Here is a 19,108-nt window from a genome sequence, read left to right as displayed (position 1 = left end):
CTTACTACCGCCAATCTTCTACTTTCTGTAGACAATCTGTTACCATCTTCACTCAATCATTCTCTTCCAAACTGTACCTCCTTACCCATCTTGTCACACTTTAAACAGCTTCAGAGAAACAAAGTGAATTATCAGTCAGGTCAAACTGATCTTTTTCTTTTGGTATACACAAAGTGAAGCCGAGTAAAAATGGCTGTAGCCACTCACATAACTTTTTCCCTTCTACTATTTTCACGGTTTAAAATAACAAAATATTTTTCAAATTTGGATATTTGAGTCAAATATAATTCTTCTAAATTATACAGTTTTTACACGTACATTATACTGTAATGTAACCTTACACGGAAACCTACCCATATACCACTCTAAAATTAACCTAAAAAAACCTAGAAAAAATGATTGAGGTAAAATTTATAAATCTGAGTTTGCCTTAAAGTAGTAATAATAATAATAATAATAATAATAATAATAATAATAATAATAATAATTAATAATGCTTTATTACATAATAAAATAGTGGATACAAAATTACTGTATTTCTATAGATACAACCGTCTGCCAGACATGATATCCTTGCGCAGGGGTCATGCTAATCTACTCTGTATCGTTCCAATTTTAGTATATGTACCGCCGAAGCGAGTCTTTAAACAAGTGCCTTCAAGTATACATAATGTAAATAGGAAGTTTTCAAAAGGAGTCATTTTTGAGAAATCGAATAACCCATTGGTTAAAGAAGTAATTTCTATTGTTTATCTCGATTTTGTGATACATTTCACCTCATGTTGCAGAAAAATGGGTATTTTTGGGCATCTATCTTCCACATTTCTCAGGAGTACAATGAATAAAATTTTTCATTTGGAAATATATACTATACATATATATTTATTGCTACCTGAATAAACCACGTACATCAGGCAAAGTGTGGGCTGAGAGTAAACTACAATTATGTGATGCAAAAGCTGCCCGACATAGCGGACGGATAACCCAACCGTAGGGTCACAGGAAGAGAGAATCATCCAGTACTGGCACTCTCAGGAATTTTAGTGAATGGAATTGTCTAGAATAGGAGATCACGAGGCCAACATCGTTTTAGACGTCTTAATGGATAATCAGGATGGGTTGATGAGGAAAGAGTTTGAGCTGCAGAGTTGAATTTGGATGGCAGGATAGGCTTCTGTGGAAATTAAGGAATCATGATTGGATAGATTCGGTTTCCTAAAAGGGATAATTAGGTCTTTGTGAATACTGAGGTTAGGGAGCATTTACAATACGGCAGAGGACTTCTGATTGGAAGGTTTGGATGAGGGAGATAGATATTGGAGGGTTTAATTGAGCCTTACAGCTCTGATCCGTAAGTCCAGATGGGTTTAAGTAAAGACTTGTAGAGAGATAGTTTGTTGGGTGTGCTTAGTTTCGATTCCGATCATACGTCTTAGTTGTCCGTACCTTTTGTTTAGCTGAAGTCTTTTGAGTCTCGCGTATGGATTCCATGTGAGTCTACTGTCCAAGTAGTAACCCAGGTAGCGTAATTTGTAAATAAATATTTCCCTTCTATCTCTTATTTTGGTTTTTGCATCCGTTATAGTCTAGCTTTTCTAAAGTACAGACATATACACTGGAGTTTTTACCTAAAGTATATGGAATAGATATAAATTAATGTTTACTAGAGCGATATTTATTATCAAACTAAATTAATACAGAACACCGAACATAGTCTAGAGTGTAGAATTGTATAAAACTTTTAAAATATTATTGTAGATAGCAGAGGCACAATTAGATTTATATGATTTACAGAGACTATAATATAATGGATTAATTGCAATGGATAGCATCATTACAAGAAGAGTTGGTACTGGTTGTGACCAGTATTACTCGGTTCGACTTGCCATGCTGTATAGTAGAACTTTTGTATCATATATCAAATTAAATGAGTGAACATTAAAAACATTTGCTGGGTCACATTTATAATCCGAAGCAACTTGTAGCCATTTTACTAGCACACATAGATGCAGCCGCTTCTAAAGCAAATTTTAATTTCCTTCTACATATATTTTCTTCTTTTTTTTTTTCTAAATACTTGAGTGAATTCTTGGGCGAATGTTTGGAAGTGAGTTACTTCATAGTTGCTGTCACAAGGATGGAGATTAATTTTGGTTAACTTTGCGTATATTATGTAGTAGTGAAACCATGACTTCTCTAAGAACTGTCAGTGATCCAGTTACTTAGGTATTATGGTTGAAAGCAGTTTTATGTGAAGGACAATTCTTAGGTTTCGCTTTAGGAACCCAAAAGATGGGCTGTTGGAATTTCGCTTGAATACGATTGTTACGAAGCCCAATGCGTTAGAGCATACCAACTGTATCTACGAAGCTTTGAAGTACAAAATTTAGAACGGTGCGTCGAAATAGCAGGGAAAACATTTGATAACCTTCCTTCAAAGAAAACAAAGAAATTGGCGGAATAGTGAAAAAAAAAATGTCTGTAGTCAAATAGACCTCTGGTATCTATCGTAGTTTAATTTTAAATCAGATATCCGCGCATAAAATGTCTTTAGAGATACTTTGTACTTAAAATCGTTTTTTGTTGACAGAACTGAAATCTAATCGAAGTTTGGTACCTCATTTCCCACTTTCACTCTTATAAAAAGCAGACAGAATAAACAATACATAGAGAAGAACCCCTGGCCGGCAAAATCGCCATTATGTAAACGGGCCACTTTTGAAGATCAATAATTTACTAAACGCAGAGCACTTTTTATCATCTTGCTATTAGAAGAGAAAATGTCTACGGCCAACAAAGCAATGAGATTGGGTGTCATGTAATTAGAAATTGTAATAAAAATAATTGAAATAATAGGCAGGGGAAGGTTTTGCTGAGTGGATAGGGAATACTGGATTCCAACGCTAAGATCACGGGTTCGAATCCAGCTGCTGGCCTTTAGATTTTTGTTTTCTCTTACTAGGAGCTTCTTACATCTCCACGGTCCGGTGATGGGACAGGTACTGCCTGTAACTAATCCGGCGGACGGCAGTGCACTTACAAAAGCTCCAGGCGCCAATAACCTTAGACTTTGATGCGCCTTAGATCATTAAAAAAAAAATAAAAATATTGAAATATTGGCCAAACTAGACGCTGGTTACAGGTTTCATGACTAAGGAAAACTAAAGACCGGTTCTCAGTCGGATGCTATTTATTAATGATTTTAAGGTAATAAAAGTTACAGAAATTATAAATTTATGTTGGGAACAGTATTTTTAATTTTACTTTTGAAAGAATAATTAAATTTATTAAAAAATTAATAATTGTTTAACTACTATGAAATGTGAAATATTAAAACTTTAATAAGAATACTTGACCTGGCATACCTCATCAAGTTGGAGATTAGTAAAGCGGTTGAAAGAAATGAGAAAGCTATTAAAGAGCTTGGACTGGAGAGTACGGAGGTTAAATGGGCGTACAACAGTTCCCACACAAATTAAGTTAACACTTGGAATCTCAAACAGCGCACTCTGATTTGTGGTTGGAAGTTAGCTGGATGTAAAGAAATGGCCGGTATGAAATACGTACGGTAGACAAATATTTAATGCCGTCATGTATTCAATGTTCTTTTTTTTAAAAACTAAACTTACAACATTTCCCAGTATTTCTTCTTCTTTTTTCCATCTGTGTTGGATCCAAGGCAATCATTCACTCAGGAAGAGTCAGTTGCGAAGAATATTAGCCAATTAAACGGATTATATTTTTTTTCTTTTAAGATGTGTCCACATATTTACGGCTAAAGTACATTCCACTCTCTGATAATGAAGTGCTCAGCCAACTAACATCCAAACTGCAAATTATTCCAATTGCTGATAAGTTTGTTTTCAACGAAATACACGTATCTTTTTATCAAAAACTTGGTATTTTTATTGTGAAAATATAGACTTCTTTCGAGTCCAGAAGCATTAAAGCAATCATGATGCTGCTTTTCAGCCAACACCTCAAGAATATGCATCTCTTTGGAGTCCAGAAGCATTAAAGCAATGAATTAAAGCTGCTTTACAACCAACACCACAAGAAATTGCATCTCTTTGGAGTCCAGAAGCATTAAAGCAATCATGATGCTGCTTTTCAACCAACACCACAAGAAGTTGCACCTCTTTCGAGTTCAGAAGCATTAAAGCAATCATGATGCTACTTTACATCCAACACCACAAGAAGTTGCACCACTTTCGAGTCCAGAAGCATTAAAGCAATCATGTTGCTGCTTTAAAACCAACACCTCAAGAATATGCATCTCTTTCGAGTCCAGAAGCATTAAAGCAATCATGTTGCTGCTTTACAACCAACACCACAAGAATATGCATCTCTTTCGAGTCCAGAAGCATTAAAGCAATCATGATGCTGCTTTACAACCAACACCACAAGAATATGCATCTCTTTCGAGTCCAGAAGCATTAAAGCAATCATGTTGCGGCTTTACAACCAACACCTCAAGAATATGCATCTCTTTCGAGTCCAGAAGCATTAAAGCAATGAATTAAAGCTGCTTTACAACCAACACCAAAAGAAATTGCACCTCTTTCTAGTCCAGAAGCATTAAAGCAATGAATTAAAGCTGCTTTACAACCAACACCAAAAGAAATTGCACCTCTTTCTAGTCCAGAAGCATTAAAGCAATGAATTAAAGCTGCTTTACAACCAACACCACAAGAAATTGCATCTCTTTGGAGTCCAGAAGCATTAAAGCAATCATGATGCTGCTTTTCAACCAACACCACAAGAAGTTGCACCTCTTTCGAGTTCAGAAGCATTAAAGCAATCATGATGCTACTTTACATCCAACACCACAAGAAGTTGCACCACTTTCGAGTCCAGAAGCATTAAAGCAATCATGTTGCTGCTTTAAAACCAACACCTCAAGAATATGCATCTCTTTCGAGTCCAGAAGCATTAAAGCAATCATGTTGCTGCTTTACAACCAACACCACAAGAATATGCATCTCTTTCGAGTCCAGAAGCATTAAAGCAATCATGATGCTGCTTTACAACCAACACCTCAAGAAGTTGCACCTCTTTTGAGTCCAGATTGCATTAAAGCAAACATGATGCTGCTTTACAACCAACACCCCAAAAAGTTGCATCTCTTTCGAGTCCAGAAGTATTAAAACAATCATCATGCTGCTTTTCAACCAACATCTCAAGAAGTTATCATTTAAAAAAGTTTACTATGCGATGCGATTTTAAAAACAACATTGTCGAATTCCTCACTGTTTCTTGGACATTCAAGAACAATTAATGCAATTTTATTTAATGCAATTAGTTCCATTCTTATTACGAGTAGTATCAGTGGCGCAGAAGCGAGTCTTGCCACATTAGTGAAATTAGACTGATTCTCAAATAAGAATTGTAACAAAGGTACAAATAAGATTGATGAACATGTTTTCTGAAAATTGTTCTGGAGGTGACCTGGGGTTACCTAGATAAACCTAAGGGATTACTCTAGGCCCCCTTTTTGTTTTTGATTCATTCATTATTGATTATCCCTATACTCCAATGCTGAATCATTTGATTACACTCCTCTGATTCCTTAAAAGAGTAAGGCCCTCAGGGAGCCAGTTGTTTTTATTTTGAAAAAAGGAAACTTTTTTATACACTGCCAAGACATATTTTTAACTCGAAATTCTAGAGGTAATCTTAAAATACAATATGCTTGCAAATTTCAGCATTTTTAAGCAAAATACATTTTTCTTTCCCTGAAAAATTTTTAATATCGGTTCCAGCATAAATTTTATTTACTAGGAGATACAGAGCTTCTTCTTGAAGTTTGAATGAGATTCTTGAGGTTCAAAAGTTGGCAGCGGATGTTCATATTAGTTAGTAAAATTATTTTATACTTAAATAATTCTGTACTTAATGCAAAAGTCTTTAAAATAGAAAAATTCAACGTAGCATCACTGAGTATATCCATGGAATTCAGATCACATTAATTTAGTGTGAAATTTTTTGTAATTCATCATAATTTAAAATAATTTAATTGCAAAATACACATAATTGTTGTAACCTGCTCTTTTTTATCAAGAGTTACCTGTTACATATTTTTGTTAGCAAACATCATCGTTACTTTCAATCTAATTATACACTGTTGCATTAAACAATGGAAGGTGTATTAGTAGACTGTATAAACAATTGCCTTTGTCTCGTGGCAAATCTTTTGACGTTGATGGGACGCGCGGGCGCTAGTGATTTTCTGCTCCTATTCTGAAGTAGTAGTTGCCCAAAGTTACGGGTTCTTAATGCCGCCTACTTGCTTGGTACACATACCATTCTATTAATGTGTACACAATTTTGTATGTATTATTAAAATTTGCATAAGAATTATAAGACCTGTATTGTGCGATTCATTGATTCATTGTGTAATTAAAGTTATTACAGTAAATAAAGGACAGTTAGTTGGATGCCTTAGAGTTTATAAACACATAATCTACTCGACTATCAGATTTTTAATTAAATAATTTTATAATGGACATAGAAAACTTGTATCATTCTCATTATTATTATTATTATTTATAATTTAATGAAGTCGAATCTCTAAGGTCATCATTTCCCTCTCCGGACAGTAAGCTGCAGGCTTCTAGGTAGAGAAATTCAAAGGTAATTCGCCTGGGTTTGATCCCGGAACATAAGCCTATCCACCGCGCTACCCATTGAACTTTTTGATAATTTGATTTATATGGCCCTCTGAAATAAATTTGCTTAAATACAGAAAATTTTCTTGGAATTTTGAACTCTTTTCCAATGATGTAAGTGACCTGTTGATTAAGACAGTGTAGACTTCATTTCTTGTACGAATCCTTTCAAAGAACAATGTACCATAGTAGCGCACAGATCTGTATTAGGAAGAGGATTGCTGTTGAAGAGGACAGGTGGACAGAAAGAAGCCCCGCCGGAAAGTAAACGTGTCATGCTGGTATTTCTGTGGGTGCATTTTAATGCACTACTTCTTTGCCCAGGATTCTATATTACCTAATTTAAAATAAAAAATCTTAATAATTACAACATAGAATACCCAGTGTTAATTAATGGAAGTATTAAATTAAACTACGGGCATTATATTTAATATTATTTAAGACTATAATTAAAGCATTAAAATTAATGCTTCTTTCTTTTTCTGTCCTACGTAGTGATACCTACTTGCCTTATAATATCTGCATATATATCTTGCGCGACTAATCGAATAGTTGTCAATGAATAATTAATAAAGAAAACATTTTTGCATATAATTAGACAGTCGTAAAGATGATTGTATGACTACTTATTTAATGGACTGTTTATATTTATTGCACTGTAATTTTAATCATCATAAAATATGTTTTATTACATTAAGTTATCACATATTTATTCGCGCTATGAAATATACACATGTTTAGTTATTTTCTTCTAATAATTTAATTAAACTAATGTTAACTTTCTCTTTCAGGAGCTGCAACCCCTGCCTGGATGCCAATTGCCTAAAATGAAGAATTAATTAAAGGCTAGTAATTTCTTCACTTCATCACGAAAGGTTTCAAAAGCGGAAACCATTTTCTCATCAGAATTCCTTGGAGCGAACCAATAAATTTTGCTTTGTAGTCTTTTAAGCATAATTTAAAATCACGAATCAACTCAAAGTTAAGGTTAAATTTGTATTTGGATCCAGATCAAAACAACAGGATTCTGTGCAAAGGAGTTTATTCAACCAAACAATTCTCAACTCAGAACTCGTAACTCGCTACTCGTAACTCGTTTCACATTTGTCTGCTTCTCCAGATCCAAAACCCAAAACCAAATACCAACTTAACTACAAACTGAATACTAATAAAGTTCTTAACACATAAATCATATGACAGTTGTTCTAAAATAAAACCCATATGTTCAATACTTATTCTAAAATAGCAACCCATGTGTTGCGCACTAACACCATCCACCTTGAAACAATCCGGATGTTTCAACGACTTAACTGCGAAATTCGTACACGTGACAAATCATCTTGAATAATAGTATCTCAAACTCGGACCTACTGTACTTTACCACAACCCTTCTGGCGCAACCTTCTTCACTGCCGTTATCCCGGTTCTTTTCTTGACTCCTGCTTCCAGATCTATCATGCGTCTTACTACTTTTGCGTGACACAGACCCTCTAGTCCTCTTCGTGGCAACTTCCGCTACCTTCCTCTTCTTTCCTTTTGATGGCCGATTATTACTTCTACTCCTTCGGTTTCTATTTGCGCTTCTACTTCCTCTCTCAACAGATATTGACTTGCTTCTACCATTATGTTTGCATTTGCTATACCGCTTTCTCGGCGATAATCTTCTACGACGAGATCCATTTGGTGTCTTTGGAGTGCGTTTCTTAGTAAACTTTGGTGGCGGCCATTTGTATTTCTCTTTTCTCTTCCACTTCTTCTTATATTTTGCTTTATCCTTGGTCTTCTTCCTGGAAGAAACACCTGGCGATTGCGTTCTGTCTCTTTTCTTTTGCTTTGTTTTCTTCTTTTTCTCTTTTTTCGCCTCTGCCGTAATATTTCTGGTAGGCGATGGAGAAGGTGTGTGGACCAGTGGGTATTTCTTAGTGTCGACGTTAATGTCGTTACCATTTCGTGCATCTTCCAAAGGTTCAGTAATTCTGAAAGCTTCTCTCAGCCTTACATTCTCTTCTTGCTGAGGTGCAATCTGATGCGTTTCACGGACAATAATTTGTCCACATTCGTTTCTGGGTTGTTCTACCAATTTTGAATCATTTGCCATAAGCAGTGTCCTGTTGGCTGAAACTTTCGTCTCTATCTCGTCTTGATTATAGACTTGATGCTCTGCAACCGCTTCTAATTCAATAAACTTCTCTTCGATTCTCCTCTTGTGTTCATGATCAAGTATCTCACTATTTGGAAGTTTATTGCCAGCTGAATCTATTTTCTCCAAATCTTCTTCAGTTTTATAATTAACCTTATCTTTAGATTTTTCTACTAATGTCCAATTCCTTTGGACCCAACCATAAGTTCCAGATCCCCGTGGCCTGGTAATTAACAGATTGCCTGTTTGCTCCCCAATTACCGCTGACTATTGGCGACTTTGATACCTTTCTTCCTGCTTCATACTCTTCTAAAACTTGGTTTCTAGCTTTCACCTCGGCTAACTCCGCTTCCAGCATGAGTCTATCTTTTTTTTGTTTTAGTTTCAACTCCTCCTGTTCTAGCTTCTGCAACGCATTCAGTTTGGCCACCTTTGCCTTTATTCCAGCTGCTGCAGCTGCTTCCATGGCTCTTTTTTCTTTAAGAACTTGTTCTAAAGTTTTCTCTGTTAGCCATTCCATCATGATAGTTTTCTTCTATTGACAATCGAAGAAACAAAAACCTTGCAAATTTTCAAATACACAATGAACAATATAAACCAACCAAAACAATAATATTAATATAAATAAAGACAATACCATATGATTAAACTCATAAAACTAAAAACAAACATTCACGTTACTAATAGCAACCTAACAAATACTAATTATAAATTAAATAAATATTGTCCATAAACTTAAACTTAAATAATTCCTCTAATTAGAATCTTCTAATCTTCTAACAAGTCCACCTTGAAGAAATGTGAAACTGTATTTGGATCCAGATCAAAACAACAGGATTCTGTGCAACGGAGTTTATTCAACCAAACAATTCTCAACTCAGAACTCGTAACTCGCTACTCGTAACTCGTTTCACATTTGTCTGCTTCTCCAGATCCAAAACCCAAAACCAAATACCAACTTAACTACAAACTGAATACTAATAAAGTTCTTAACACATAAATCATATGATAGTTGTTCTAAAATAAAACCCATATGTTCAATACTTATTCTAAAATAGCAACCCATGTGTTGCGCACTAACAAAATTAGTTTCTTTACCATTTAAAACAGGACAAATATATCAAAATATTGACAAACCTCGGTTCTTACAAACATGCTGCTGCATTCATCAACTCCTTCAGCACGTTCGGCTGGCTGATTTTGCCGAAAAGCTCATTTACTCATGGTGCCACTTGTACAAAAAATCAAATTAGAACTTTTCGCATTTTTTGAGTGACCACACGAAGAGATTAAGCATGATTAGGAGCGCTAAATAACCCCAGTAGCCGTCACAGTAGACCCTTAATTTTTTACTCGTTTTTTTAGAGCGCCTAAACTTCGTTTAACAAAATTATTGTGGGAATGTAAATTATTTTCATAAAATATGGTTAGAATTTTGGAAAAGGAAAAGAAACCACACGCATATTAGTGATTTGATGCTCAATTTTGGTTAAAGTCAGTTTTAAGCTTAACGTTATTTCCAGGTTTAGAAAAAAATAACGGAATTCCTACTAATTTTTAACAGATTTTTAGAAAATGTAGTCTTTTAGGTGAGAAAAAAATAATTTTTAATTTTCAATCTGTTAAAATAAATAAAAAACTGGTCAAAAATTTCACTTTTTTTAAAAATGGGCCCAAAAGGAAATGGTTCGCCAAAACGCGCAAACTCATGTCTAGGATGGTAAGAACTGTAGAGGCAGACGTGGCGACGTAACATACTAGTTGTTTCTTCATTTATTCAAAAAAATAAAATTTCAAACTCTCAAAACTTTTAACGCTATATTTACAATAATTGTAATATATCGTGTTAGTGTTAGTTTTGTATGGGAATTACATAATTTATTAGAAAGCAGAAGTTAAAAATTGTATTTTAACAGTTAATTCTTCGATAAATATAAATGATACAATAAATCTCTTTTTAACTGTATGAAGCAAGTTTGTATTGGGACCTAATGAGGTATTTTGTAATTTGAATTGGTCTTCTGTAGAATATTTAAAATGGGGAGTGCATGCATGCAATATGTGTGGTAATTTTATACTTTTTTTAAAAAATATATGTATATATAAATTTTAGTTTATTTTAATAACTGGTTATAAAAGGTTTTATCGCCATTTTTATCTGAACATAAATTACGTAAGAAGGAAGAAGTGCTTCTCTGTAGCCATTGATACACTTTCAAACTTCTTTATCAAGTCTACGCCTTATCTTTTTTTAAATTGTTTTAATTTTTTGTGGTTTCTTTTAACTTTTTCTGTTTCTCTCTTAAGTTATTTGGCAGATCATTTGTTTCTGAGAGCAAAATTTGACTGGCCCCACTAATGGCGTTTACTCGGATAGATTTAATAAACTGAAAATAGTAGACCGGCAAAACTATAATAAAAACAGAAAGTGTCCGCCATAACGCTTTCTCTCTAATGGCTCTCTAAAAACCTGAACTACGCTAGACAAGAAAATTCTAGTTCGATCATACAGTCTAGCGTTACTTTAGCAATCACGATGCTCGTCCTTCTTTGTTCGTCGACTGTTCATTCTTTTTTAATGATTTAAGGCGCGTCAACATCTGAGATTATTGGCGCCCGGGAGCTTCTTTCAATGCACAGCCGTCCTCCGCACAATGTTCTTTCTCCACACAAAAATACGGTCCATTACCGGACAGTGAGCTCCAAGTAGCTCTTATGAAGAGAAAAGCTAAGCGCCAGCAACTGGATTCGAATCCGGGATCTCCGCATGGGAATCTAATACGCTAATCGCTTAATCCCTTAGCTAATCCCTTCCCTACTCTTTAGTTATTTCTTGTATTAGGTTTCTCTTAGTGACTGTGAATCTCCCGTTAGTTTAGATTTAATGAGAGTTTATTAGACATTTGATTATGTAATCTATCTTATTTCTACTTGGCTCATTCTATCATCTAACCCTGATGCTTATTAATGCAACCGCTCGGTACTTAATAAATCTACTTAATGTGCCTGATTGCATCTAAGGCAAAACTTACGACTTTTAAATATTATGTTTGCACGTGACGTGATGTAAGAATTATAAACTAAAGATTGCTCCGAATAAGACGGCGGCAATGTTGATAAGGGGTCGCTCGCCCCCTACTTGTCAGATACTGTGGCGATAGGCTGTGTTGGGTGTCATAGGTCAGATACTTGGGGATGAATCTGGACGCGAAATTAAGCTTTGTGCCGCATGTCATGGGGTTTAAGAAGGAAGGTTAGTTATTTAGTTAACTACTGTGCGTCGGTTTGGGCCCATCGGGTGGGGACCGCGATTTTGAGGATGCACCACATGGCCATGCAACAGTTCTATTTCTCATGGGGCATTATACCCGGACCACATGCAGGTGCTCAGGGGGTACTTGTCTTTGGACTTGGAGGTGGTTAAGGCCGCGGTGCGCTATGGATTGCGTAGGGATATAGAGTGTGGGTCCTCATGGTTAGAGCCATAGAGTTTCGGCGGCTGACATAACTGACTGTCTTGAAACTATCGGTTATGGTTTAGAGAAAGGATGAATGGTGAAGTGGAAGAGGAGGTGAATCGGGAATTGAGGAATAGTTGGTGAGCTTCAACTAAGGGTAGAACCACATTTAGCTTCGTCCCCGACGCTGTCGGAGGTAGACGACTGGTTCCCACGAAGATGCCATGTGCGGTTACGCGACTGGTCACGGTACACTGTATGTTACGGGCTAAAATGTTCGTGACGGGCAACAGATCCGTATTGCGCGTGCGGAGATCTGGAGACGGTTGTCTTGCACTGTGATCTTTACAATGATTTGCGCTCTATTATGTGGCAGAAGGTGGGGTTTCCGTTCTGCATGGCTGGGGACGTTTTCCCTCTGCTATTGGAGAGCGCGACAGCGTATGCGGCCTTCCGTGATTTCGTGCGGGCGGCCTTTGACAGACGGATGGCCTCGGTGGTGGGCAGATGATGTCTTTGATCTGATTGGTCCGCTGAGGCGTGTTGCTCGCTGATTGTTGTAGTGTGTGTGGCTTCAGGATTGTGAGTGGAGTGCCTACGAATGTGTAGTTCTATTTTATTTTATTTATTTTTGTTTGTATGTTTGTTTTATAATATTTCTATTGTTTTCATCTTGTGTTTGGCGATTGTTTGTGGCTGTTGGCTTGTAACGGTTGAAGTGTGAGCTAGCGCTCGGGGACCACTAAAAATAAAAAATAATAAAATAAAAAAAAAGTCAAAGCTGAAGCCTTAACACAATCTACGCTAAAAATAATGCAGAGGGCTCACATAAGACTGACGTATCAAAAAACAAAAACAAAAAACGTTCCAGTAGATCCGACAAGAGTACTCCAGTGGAATCTCAAAATCGAAAGAATAATTCTGATAATTCATAAAGAATATTCTAATATTTCAGAAAAGACAATGTTGAAAAATTATGGTTTAAAACGTTACTTTTATACCTATTTCGAATAGTGTATGTAAAACGAGAAATTGTCTAATAGCATTGTAAGGAAATAAATATACATAATAAAACGTTTCGGCGACAATTAAAAGATTCTATTCCTAAGTGGGAGCAGGCAAATTTACAGTTATTGTTATGTAAAAAAAATATCTAAATAGCAATCATTGCGTTAAAAATAAAATTGAAAAAATAAAGTATAATAATCCGCTAATGGGACCTGTTTTAAAGTATCATCATAAAGAACTGGATAGCGTCTGTTGTTAGAAAGGAAATTGGTAAATCTTTTGTAATTTATTATTGCTGTTTTATTCTTTAAATGTTTCATTTAAAGTTAATTATCAGAGATAATGTTGCTTCACTCAACTGGGAGGACTTCTACTTAAGACAAGCAGTTCTAGTTTGGGCGTCATTTCGTGACCACTAACTCATTATTATATCTATAAGATACGCCTACTTTTCATCAAAGTCTTGAAAGTTAAAAGAAAAATCACATTATCACATTTCGTACTTATAAATAAATATTTACTATATAATTTGTTTGTCTAAAGATGGTAAATATCGGCAACCATTAATTTCAAAATAAGTTAGAATTATACTGCCTCTACTATTATCAGTCCTTTTGTTTATGTTTGTAATAAAATAATCTCTATGTTTGTTAGAAAAGGATTTGCTATTGTTTATAAGACATTGAAAAGGGAATTTTTCTTTCAATGAATCAGAACGGATCGATCAAACATTATTTATTTACAAATAAATACAATCCGTAATGCAATAGTCATTTACAAACATCATCTCTTTTACCATTACCAGAGTATCTCTACGCCAGGTGTCGCCAAACTTTTTTGATCATGGCCCTCTATATATTTTTTAGAAATCTCCATCGACCCCCATAAAAGTAATTTTCAGTTAATTAAAAATAAAACTATCTATTAGGTACAGTGTTTGTACATTTACGAAGTGTGGCTATTAAATAACGAGACTGATGCTGCTATAGAAGAACTAGCATGGGCCAAACGACCGACAGCTATGCAGCGTAAAGTCTTCTCTTTCCATTGCAGCGTCTCACGTGTTTGTAGAGAAATCCGGTCTGTCTGACCGGAACCGTCGTTTGTGTAAGAGGAGTTAGTTTCGTTTTGCCGAAAACATGATACTACACATGTAGTAGAGCAACGAATTGTCGTGAAATTTCACATCAAAACTTGGTAAAATCGCTACTGAAACTATCTTTTATTAAAATAAGTTTACGGCGATGAATGTTAATCACGTGCGCGAGTTTTTGAGTGGTTTAAGCGTTTCCAAGATGGCCGAGAAGACGTCGGAGATCATGACCGCCCGGGTCGCCCTTCCACGTCCGAAACGGATGAAAATATCGATTATAATTAATCAACATTACTACCGTGAGGTACTTGCTCAACTCCGTGAAAGAGTAAGGAAAAAACGACCTGATTTGTGAAAGAACTAGTCAGGGGTTCTCCATCAACACATCGCGCCAGCTCACACTGCATAGTCTGTCAAGACGTTTCTAGCCAAGTACAACATCCCAGTTTTAGGCCATCCGCCTTATTCGCCTGACCTGGCCCCATTTGACTTTTATCTGTTCCCCAAAGTCAAAACTGCATTAAAAGGAACACGATTTCAGTCCGTTGAAGCTGTGAAAGAAAAAGCGGCACGCGTCATGCAGGAGCTCACAGAAAAAGACTTCCAGCACGGTTTCGAACAATGGTAAATTCGCATGGAGCTTTGTAGGGATAGGGAAGGGGTGTATATTGAAGGTGATAATAACTAAATATGTATAAATTTAAAATAAAATGTTTTATAGCAATAGTCTCGTTATTTAATAGCCACACCTCGTATTTTATGATTTTAAACATTTATTTAAGTAATTTTACATTGTGTAACAATAGTTTTATGAAAAATATCTTGATGTTGAAATTTAAATACCTTAATATTTATTAAATAATAAGTAATTATAAATAAGTAAAGTAACTACAGTATTGCTTCTTAATTAATGAGATGGCTGTGCCTAGTGTTTCTTTGCAAGGTTCGCTATATTGGGTTCGAAATTGTTTTTCCTTCGACCCCCAATTGACTCCCTGGCTCACACGACCCCTACTTCTGTTAAATAGATCCCAGGGGGTCTTTATAGATCACTTTGGCAACCTCTGCTCTACGCACAACCTGTTTACTGTTTTTAAAGTGTATTTACTAGTTTACATTTTCTCTCATCTTAGTAATAAAAGAAGTCTTGAGATCGTACCGTACTGTTTTTGAGGTCCCTTCATTACTGAAACTCAGCGTTAAAAAAAAAAATGTTTATTAGATCCTCTTAGAAATTGTCTTAATTTTGTTTATATTGCAAAGCAAATGACAGAAAATGACGTTATTACGAAGCAGCAAACTAATAATAACTAATAAATAAAAAGTAATGTTTTTTTAAGGTGGCCTAAAGTTCCACTACCAAATTTGGTATCTTTAGCGAGGGCCAAAACTTTAAAAACGATTAAAAAATTTTCTGATTAAAAAGCAGTAGCTCGAACCACGCTGGGAATCTCTTACTCGCTATTCTGCACACGTAATTACTACTCTAAAGTACCCGCCCATTATTGATAAATATACAGTCTACTTTCACCATTTTTCACTTTGATACTAAAAGCAAAATTCTTAATTGTGTCAATGCTATCTTCAATTGGATGAAAGAATGTTTTTATTTAAATATTTATTATGAAACACAAATTACCAAAACTAATATTTTGAATTTTGGAGAATTTATTGTAGTGTTATTTTTCCTTCTTCAACAATTTTATGAGCAACCGATTTTTCATTTTTCCACGTTAGGGTTCAATTCAGATCACAGGGTTATCTCAAAGGATACTTTTTTCTATGAAAAGTAAAGTAATCGCCTACTTTTTCAGGCGGGACTTAACGTCCAACTACCAAATTAGGTGTCGTGGTCGGAGGCGTCTAGCAAACATACTTTACTGTAAATTTCTTTTATTAACCATTAAATAAAATCCAAGGCCTAAGACCGGGAATCGAACCCAGTACCACAATACATATTAGCTTCACAGGTCTCGCCTCTAACCGCTCGGCTATCGTGGCACCTAGTTTTCAACTAGCAATAATCGCACCTCAGGAGACCTTCATTAGTTTACGATATTGCCACTGCGCAAGGACTTTTTTCTATATTTATTATTATTTTTTTTAATTATTTTTTTAGTAATAACTAATATTCAAGAATTATCGAACCGTAACAAATATTCAATCATTCTCATATTTAATTATGGCAACTATTCCTTATTTGCGTCTCGCTTCGGAAATTCCTTTTCTTAGAACAAATAAAAAGCAGAATTATTATGAATCCGCAGTAACAACACTCGAAGGTTTCATAATAATCGGATAATGCTAATGAAACTATAAAGTTTGTACTCATGCATTTTGTTTAGTATTAAGTAAGTTTGAGGCGATTATTTTAATAAAGTAGGATATAAGCTAATATGCAATATAAAAAAAGAAATTAATAGTTATTTGATAGTTCAAGCAATATAATCTAGTTGTGCAGCAAGTAGTTTGACATCTTTGAAACGTCACTTAAGCATGCAACTGCATTAATATACTTTTGATTGGTTACACAGATACTGCAAGTGTTTTTTATATATTAAAAAGAAGAGAAATTAAGTATATTACGGACTCCCACGTTGCTTAAAGTATTTTAAGGCATTTCTTAGTTAATCTTGGCTAATGAACTGAATTTTTTTTTTTTTTTTAAGTTATATTCTTAAGTAGTATAAAAACAGCAATTTGAAAAAGTAATATTTTGTTTCATTCTACCGTTAACGTTGGAAACATTCAATCTAAAACTTTATAAACGGGTTTTTGTAATATTCTTTACGTTCTGTTAGATATCAAAGATTTAAAGAAAAACAATTTTTGAAAAAGATCCAAAAAACTGAAAATAGATTTTTCAACAGTTGATTTTGTGCAACAGCTTATAACCAGATTCTTTATGGTGCACCGATTTGAATTATCAAATTCGAACTTTCAGTGAGCAACTCACAGATGATGAGAAAAAGGTATCCTTCGAATTCACTTCAACGGCATCTTGTGTTAGTCGACTCATGATGGTTATCGTTAGATAGCCCTCATTCAAATCTTTCAAGCCATGTTTATTTCTGTATTATAATCTGATTTACTTGTTGCCAATAGGCAGTTGTGAATTAAAAAAAAGAGAGTTTAAAAAAGATATATACAGGGTGATCCATTTAAAACGCACCAATCGCTAATAACTTTTTAGGAAAGCGGATTTTCGAAAAATTCCACTAAGTAAACTATATGTTTTTCTTGGTCTAGTTTTCAAATTTTCCATCCCCGATGCTGTATCTTTATTTTTGGCGATGTTACGGCCAAAAATCCGATTGGGTTTATATAAGGACCACTAGTTTTAACAATGATTATGAAAACAACATAAAAAACTGTGAAAAATGACGTTAATTCCGTTTCGATATCTCCAATATTTGTTGAGATATTTAAGATCAAAGTTACTATTTTATCTATTCGTGATCGGTTTTCAATATTAATTTTCCACCAGAAATACACGTTTTGGGAGGTCCTCTGACTGCAAAAAATGTTATTTGTGACGCAAAGTACAAAAATAATAATAATTGAAAATTTTAAGGAATGTAGTGTAAATGTAATGGTTATGGGAGAATCAGGATAAATTTGTTTCATCATCAAATAAAAATAACTATCACATCATTTTAATGTACAAGACTTCTATGATTACGGTAAGAATATCTTGCCAGGGAGGAGAGGGTCTAGTGGTCATGAGCGTGGTTTTGTAAGTGGGAGATTCCCATTGCGAATCCCGCGGGTGCAGTCATTCACAATACTTAATACAACATACTCGTAACACTTTTTTTAAATAAAATACGTGGGATTCGAACAGGGGACCTTACAAAGCTACGCTCTTGATCACTAGACCAACACCTGCCCATCCTTGGCGAAAGCAGAAGTGATGCTAAAATCGCAGAGGAAGCGGCGGTTAGTGCACTTTCTGCTTTTGGCCCAAGAAGGAGGCAACAAGGTTACTTAAATGCGGAAAAATGGGGGAAGAAAATATTTTGTTGTAAATCAGCTAACGTAGGATGGAAATTCCTAAAAAGAAGTCTAAGGATAATAAATGCAATAATTTACAAAAGTGAACAAATCAGTAATAATTAAAAAAATATACACGATTAAGAATTAAACGAGCATGAAGCTAGTACATTACGGAAACATATGTACAAATTTATACAAATAGGTATACATACCCAAAAAAGTAAATCAAAATATTGAGTCTATATTAATATGATAATGACTGTGTTTATTAAATTAAGTAGAAAAGGCGAGAAAGCATATTTAAAAGCGATATTGAAGGGAAGGGTGTGCCGCCAGATAAGCGTAACTAATTAACCGAAGGCCACTTTTATTAAAACCGCTCAGCGATGCTATATAATAGTATTTAAATATACTTCAGCCCAATACTTCAGCCCAATACTTGTTGCCCAATACTTCAGCCCAATACTTGTTGCCCAATACTAACTTCAGGTCGGAGAATTCAGCCAAATATTTCTAACACTGGCCAAACGTGTTGTTGATCTTCCCTGTTTTTTTTTTTTTTTAATTTATTTTATTTTTTTGTAGATGGCAACATTACTGTTGAGAAACTTGTGTTCTTCTTTCTTTGAGTTGGAATTTAGGCAGATGTGTTCTCTCCTACTTGGTCACAACTCCTTATTGATAGCAAATAGCCATATCAAATTTGTGTCACAAAGAAAGAGTGGACTCTTGAGTATTTACGCAT

The 19,108-nt window shown here is 35.0% G+C and overlaps 2 pseudogenes; both read right to left on the bottom strand.

Annotated features, from left to right (window-relative positions):
• Positions 1 to 541: 541 nt before the first annotated feature.
• On the bottom strand, positions 542 to 641 carry LOC141456613 (U6 spliceosomal RNA; annotated as a pseudogene).
• A 15,669-nt stretch (positions 642 to 16,310) lies between these two features.
• On the bottom strand, positions 16,311 to 16,443 carry LOC141456600 (U4 spliceosomal RNA; annotated as a pseudogene).
• Between the last annotated feature and the right edge of the window lie 2,665 nt (positions 16,444 to 19,108).

This window comes from Rhodnius prolixus, unplaced genomic scaffold (assembly GCF_049639745.1).
Source record: "Rhodnius prolixus isolate KJV_2025 unplaced genomic scaffold, Rpr scaffold_4, whole genome shotgun sequence".
NCBI classification, from domain to species: Eukaryota; Metazoa; Arthropoda; class Insecta; order Hemiptera; family Reduviidae; genus Rhodnius; species Rhodnius prolixus.
This window is presented reverse-complemented; position numbering and strand designations above follow the sequence as displayed.